This window comes from Entelurus aequoreus, linkage group LG20 (genome assembly GCF_033978785.1).
Source record: "Entelurus aequoreus isolate RoL-2023_Sb linkage group LG20, RoL_Eaeq_v1.1, whole genome shotgun sequence".
Classification (NCBI taxonomy): Eukaryota; Metazoa; Chordata; class Actinopteri; order Syngnathiformes; family Syngnathidae; genus Entelurus; species Entelurus aequoreus.
Window position 1 is genome coordinate 16,576,856 of NC_084750.1, and position 7,471 is coordinate 16,584,326.

The window sequence follows — 7,471 nt, forward strand, 5'->3', positions numbered from 1 at the left end:
TTTTAGTCGACAAAATTTGCTGTCATTTCCGTCGACTAAAATGTGGAGGAATGTAGTCTTCACACTTGTAGATGTCAATCAATTATTCAATGTAGAAATGTAGTTTCACTAAAATATGACAAACTATTTTACTGTCATTTTTGTCGACTCGGAGAAATTTAGTCGACTAAAGCTAAATTAATTTAATGACTGAAATATGACAAACTATTTTATTGTCATTTTCATCAACTAAAATGTGGAGAAATTTAGTCGACTAAAACTAAATTAATTTAATGACTAAAATATGACTAGTGAAGTGAAGTGAAGTGAATTACATTTATATAGCGCTTTTTCTCAAGTGACTCAAAGCGCTTTACATAGTGAAACCCAATATCTAAGTTACATTCAAACCAGTGTGGGTGGCACTGGGAGCAGGTGGGTAAAGTGTCTTGCCCAAGGACACAACGGCAGTGACCAGGATGGCGGAAGCGGGGATCGAACCTGCAACCCTCAAGTTGCTGGCACGGCCGCTCTACCAACCGAGCTATACCGCCCCAACTAAAACTATTTTATTGTCATTTTCGTCGACTAAAATGTGGAGAAATTTAGTCGACTAAAACTAAATTAATTTAATGACTAAAATATGACTAAAACTATTTTATTGTCATTTTCGTCGACTAAAATGTGGAGAAATTTAGTCGACTAAAACTAAATTAGTTTCATGACTAAAATGTGACTAAAACTATTTTACTGTCATTTTCGTCAACTAAAATGTGGAGAAATTTAGTCGACTAAAACTAAATTAGTTTTATGACTAAAACTATTTTACTGTCATTTTCGTCGACTAAAATGTGGAGAAATTTAGTCGACTAAAACTAAATTAATTTGATGACTAAAATATGACTACAACTATTTTACTGTCATTTACGTCAACTAAAATGTGGAGAAATTTTGTCGACTAAAACTAAATTAATTTAATGACTAAAATATGACTAAAACTATTTTATTGTCATTTTCGTCGACTAAAATGTGGAGAAATTTAGTCGCCTAAAACTAAATTAATTTGATGACTAAAATATGACTAAAACTATTTTACTGTTATTTTCATCGACAAAGATGTGGAGAAATGTCGTCGACTAAAACTAAATTAATTTAATAACTAAAATATGACTAAAACTATTTCACTGTCATTTTCGTCGACTAAAATGTAGAGAAATGTAGTCGACTAAAACTAAATTAATTTGATGACTAAAATATGACTAAAACTATTTTACTGTCATTTTCGTCGACTAAAATGTGGAGAAATTTAGTCGACTAAAACTAAATTAATTTAATGACTAAAATATGACTAAAACTATTTTACTGTCATTTTTGTCGACTAAAATGTGGAGGAATTTAGTCGACTAAAACTAAATTAATTTAATGACTAAAATATGACTAAACTATTTTATTGTCATTTTCGTCGACTAAGATGTGGAGAAATTTAGTCGCCTAAAACTAAATTAGTTTGATGACTAAAATGTGACTAAAACTATTTTACTGTCATTTTCGTCGACTAAGATGTGGAGATATGTAGTCGACTAAAACTAAATTGATTTAATAACTAAAATATGACTAAAACTATTTTACTGTCATTTTCGTCGACTAAAATGTGGAGAAATTTAGTCGACTAAAACTAAATTAATTTGATGACTAAAATATGACTAAAACTATTTTACTGTCATTTTCGTCGACTAAGATGTGGAGAAATGTAGTCGACTAAAACTAAATTAATTTGATGACTAAAATATGACCAACTATTTTACTGTCATTTTCGTCGACTAAAATGTGGAGAAATGTAGTCGACTAAAACTAAATTAATTTGATATATAAAATATGACTAAAACTATTTTACTGTTTAAGTGGTTTCAAGACATGTTTCAAAGATGCGTTATACGTCACATTTTATATTTTAGTCGACAAAATTGACTGTCATTTTTGTCGACTAAAATGTGGAGAAATGTAGTCGACTAAAACTAAATTAATTTGATGACTAAAATATGACTAAAACTATTTTACTGTCATTTCCGTCGACTAAAATGTGGAGAAATTTAGTCGACTAAAACTAAATTAATTTAATGACTAAAATATGACTAAAACTATTTTACTGTCATTTTCGTCGACTAAAATGCGGAGAAATTTAGTCGACTAAAACTAAATTAATTTAATGACTAAAATATGACTAAAACTATTTTATTGTCATTTTCGTCGACTAAAATGTGTAGGAATTTAGTCGACTAAAACTAAATTAATTTAATGACTAAAATATGACTAAAACTATTGTATTGTCATTTTCGTCAACTAAAATGTGGAGAAATTTAGTCGACTAAAACTAAATTAATTTAATGACTAAAATATGACTAAAACTATTTTACTGTCATTTTCGTCGACTAAAATGCGGAGAAATTTAGTCGACTAAAACTAAATTAGTTTCATGACTAAAATGTGACTAAAACTATTTTACTGTCATTTTCGTCAACTAAAATGTGGAGAAATGTAGTCGACTAAAACTAAATTAATTTGATGACTAAAATATGACTAAAACTATTTTACTGTCATTTCCGCCGACTAAAATGTGGAGAAATTTAGTCCACTAAAACTAAATTATTTTGATGACTAAAATATGACTCAAACTATTTTACTGTCATTTTCGTCGACTAAAATGTGGAGAAATTTAGTCGACTAAAACTAAATTAATTTGATGACTAAAATATGACTAAAACTATTTTACTGTCATTTTCGTCGACTAAAATGCGGAGAAATTTAGTCGACTAAAACTAAATTAATTTAATGACTAAAATATGACTAAAACTATTTTATTGTCATTTTCGTCAACTAAAATGTGGAGAAATTTAGTCGACTAAAACTAAATTAATTTAATGACTAAAATATGACTAAAACTATTTTACTGTCATTTTCGTCGACTAAAATGCGGAGAAATTTAGTCGACTAAAACTAAATTAGTTTCATGACTAAAATGTGACTAAAACTATTTTACTGTCATTTTCGTCAACTAAAATGTGGAGAAATGTAGTGGACTAAAACTAAATTAATTTGATGACTAAAATATGACTAAAACTATTTTACTGTCATTTCCGCCGACTAAAATGTGGAGAAATTTAGTCCACTAAAACTAAATTATTTTGATGACTAAAATATGACTCAAACTATTTTGCTGTCATTTTCGTCGACTAAAATGTGGAGAAATTTAGTCGACTAAAACTAAATTAATTTGATGACTAAAATATGACTAAAACTATTTTACTGTCATTTTCGTCGACTAAAATGCGGAGAAATTTAGTCGACTAAAACTAAATTAGTTTCATGACTAAAATGTGACAAACTATTTTACTGTCATTTTCGTCAACTAAAATGTGGAGAAATTTAGTCGACTAAAACTAAATTAATTTGATGACTAAAATATGACTCAAACTATTTTACTGTCATTTTCGTCGACTAAAATGTGGAGAAATTTAGTCGACTAAAACTAAATTAGTTTCATGACTAAAATATGACTAAGACTATTTTACTGTCATTTTCGTCAACTAACGTGGAGAAATTTAGTCGACTAAAACTAAATTAATTTAATGACTAAAATATGACTAAAACTATTTTACTGTCATTTCCGCCGACTAAAATGTGGAGAAATTTAGTCGACTAAAACTAAATTATTTTGATGACTAAAATATGACTAAAACTATTTTACTGTCATTTTCGTCGACTAAAATTTTGAGAAATTTAGTCGACTAAAACTAAATTAATTTAATGACTAAAATATGACTAAAACTATTTTCTTGTCATTTTCGTCGACTAAAATGTGGAGAAATTTAGTCGACTAAAACTAAATTAATTTGATGATTAAAATATGACTAAAACTATTTTAATGTTATTTTCGTCGACTAAGATGTGGAGAAATGTAGTCGACTAAAACTAAATTAGTTTCATGACTAAAATATGACTAAAACTATTTTACTGTTATTTTCGTCAACTAACGTGGAGAAATTTAGTCGACCAAAACTAAATTAATTTAATGACTAAAATATGACTAAAACTATTTTACTGTCATTTTCGTCGACTAAAATGTGGAGAAATTTAGTGGACTAAAACTAAATTAATTTGATGACTAAAATATGACTAAAACTATTTTACTGTAATTTTCGTCGACTAAAATGTGGAGAAATTTAGTCGACTAAAACTAAATTAATTTGATGACTAAAATATGACTACAACTATTTTACTGTCATTTACGTCAACTAAAATGTGGAGAAATTTTGTCGACTAAAACTAAATTAATTTAATGACTAAAATATGACTAAAACTATTTTATTGTCATTTTCGTCGACTAAAATGTGGAGAAATTTAGTCGACTAAAACTAAATTAATTTGATGACTAAAATATGACTAAAACTATTTTACTGTTATTTTCATCGACAAAGATGTGGAGAAATGTCGTCGACTAAAACTAAATTAATTTAATAACTAAAATATGACTAAAACTATTTTACTGTCATTTTCGTCGACTAAAATGTAGAGAAATGTAGTCGACTAAAACTAAATTAATTTGATGACTAAAATATGACTAAAACTATTTTACTGTCATTTTCGTCGACTAAAATTTTGAGAAATTTAGTCGACTAAAACTAAATTAATTTAATGACTAAAATATGACTAAAACTATTTTCTTGTCATTTTCGTCGACTAAAATGTGGAGAAATTTAGTCGACTAAAACTAAATTAATTTGATGATTAAAATATGACTAAAACTATTTTACTGTTATTTTCGTCGACTAAGATGTGGAGAAATGTAGTCGACTAAAACTAAATTAGTTTCATGACTAAAATATGACTAAAACTATTTTACTGTCATTTTCGTCAACTAACGTGGAGAAATTTAGTCGACCAAAACTAAATTAATTTAATGACTAAAATATGACTAAAACTATTTTACTGTCATTTTCGTCGACTAAAATGTGGAGAAATTTAGTGGACTAAAACTAAATTAATTTGATGACTAAAATATGACTAAAACTATTTTACTGTCATTTTCGTCGACTAAAATGTGGAGAAATTTTGTCGACTAAAACTAAATTAATTTGATGACTAAAATAGGACAAAAACTATTTTACTGTCATTTTCGTCGACTAAGATGTGGAGAAATTTAGTCGACTAAAACTAAATTAATTTGATGACTAAAATATGACTAAAACTATTTTACTGTCATTTTCGTCGACTAAAATGTGGAGAAATTTAGTCGACTAAAACTAAATTAATTTGATGACTAAAATATGACTAAAACTATTTTACTGTCATTTTCGTCGACTAAAATGTGGAGAAATTTAGTCGACTAAAACTAAATTAATTTGATGACTAAAACTATTTTACTGTTATTTTCGTCGACTAAGATGTGGAGAAATGTAGTCGACTAAAACTAAATTAATTTAATAACAAAAATATGACTAAAACTATTTTACTGTCATTTTCGTCGACTAAAATGTGGAGAAATTTAGTCGACTAAAACTAAATTAATTTGATATATAAAATATGACTAAAACTATTTTACTGTTTAAGTGGTTTCAACACATGTTTCAAAGATGCGTTATACGTCACATTTTATATTTTAGTCGACAAAATTGACTGTCATTTTCGTCGACTAAAATGTGGAGAAATTTAGTCCACTAAAACTAAATTAATTTGATGACTAAAATATGACTAAAACTATTTTACTGTCATTTTCGTCGACTAAAATGCGGAGAAATTTAGTCGACTAAAACTAAATTAATTTGATGACTAAAATATGACTAAAACTAAAATACATGTTAAAGTTAAAGTAGCAATGATTGTCACACACACAATCATTGTGTGTCTACACACTGTGGCGAAATTATTCTCTGCATTTGACCCATCACCCTTGATCACCCCCTGGGAGGTGAGGGGAGCAGTGAGCAGCAGCGGTGGCCGCGCCCGGGAATCCTTTTTGGTGATTTAACCCCCAATTCCAACCCTTGATGCTGAGTGCCAAGCAGGGAGGTAATGGCTCCCATTTGTATAGCCTTTGGTATGACTCGGCCGGGGTTTGAACTCACAACCTACCCATCTCAGGGTGGACACTAACATCGGTTAGCAGTTTAATATTAGCATGCTTGTTTTTTTGCACAGCGTCAAATAATGTGTTGCTTGACGAATTATGTATGTTAGCGTTGGCACGCAAGCTTGTGCCAGTTCTATGATTAACTACATTATTTCACATAATAGATCAATGTTTTTCAACCACTGTGCTAGTGAGATATAGTCTGGTGTGCCGTGTGAGATTATGTAATTTTACCTAATTGGATTAAAAATATTTTTTGCAAACCAGTAATTATAGTCTGCAAATGATGTGTTGTTGTTGAGTTTGGATGCTGTCTAGAGCTCGGCAGAGTAACTGTGTAATACTCTTCCATATCAGTAGGTGGCAGCAGGTAGCTAATTTGTAGATGTCGGAAACAGCGGGAGGCAGCATGCAGGTAAAAAGGTGTCTAATGCTTAAGCCAGAAATAAACAAAAAGGTGAGTGGCCCTAAGAAAAGCCATTGAAGTTTAGGGATGGTTATGCAAAATGAAACTAAAACTGAACTGGCTGAAAGGTAAACAAAAACAGAATGCTGGACGACAGCAAAGACTTACGTGTGGAGCAGACGGCGTCCACAAAGTACATCCGCACATGACATGGCAATCAATCAATCAATCAATCAATCAATGTTTATTTATATAGCCCTAAATCACAAGTGTCTCAAAGGGCTGTACAAGCCACAACGACATCCTCGGTACAGAGCCCACATACGGGCAAGGAAAAACTCACCCCAGTGGGACGTCGGTGAATGACTATGAGAAACCTTGGAGAGGACCGCATATGTGGGTAACCCCCCCCCTCTAGGGGAGACCGAAAGCAACGGATGTCGAGTGGGTCTGACATAACATTGTGAAAGTCCAGTCCACAGTGGATCCAACACATCAGCGGGAGTCCAGTCCACAGCGGGGCCAACAGGAAACCATCCCGAGCGGAGACGGGTCAGCAGCGCAGAGATGTCCCCAACCGATGCACAGGCTAGTGGTCCACCCGGGGTCCCGGCTCTGGACAGCCAGCACTTCATCCATGGCCACCGGACCTATGCGACTCCCCCTCGCAAGGGACAGGGGAGAAGAGGAGAGAAGAAAAGAAACGGCAGATCAACTGGTCTAAAAAAGGGGGGGTCTATTTAAAGGCTAGATTATACAAATGAGTTTTAAGATGGGACTTAAATGCTTCTACTGAGGTAGCATCTCTAACTGTTACCGGGAGGGCATTCCAGAGTACTGGAGCCCGAATAGAAAACGCTCTATAGCCCGCAGACTTTTTTTTGGCTCTGGGAATCACTAATAAGCCGGAGTTCTTTGAACGCAGATTTCTTGTCGGGACATATGGTACAATACAATCG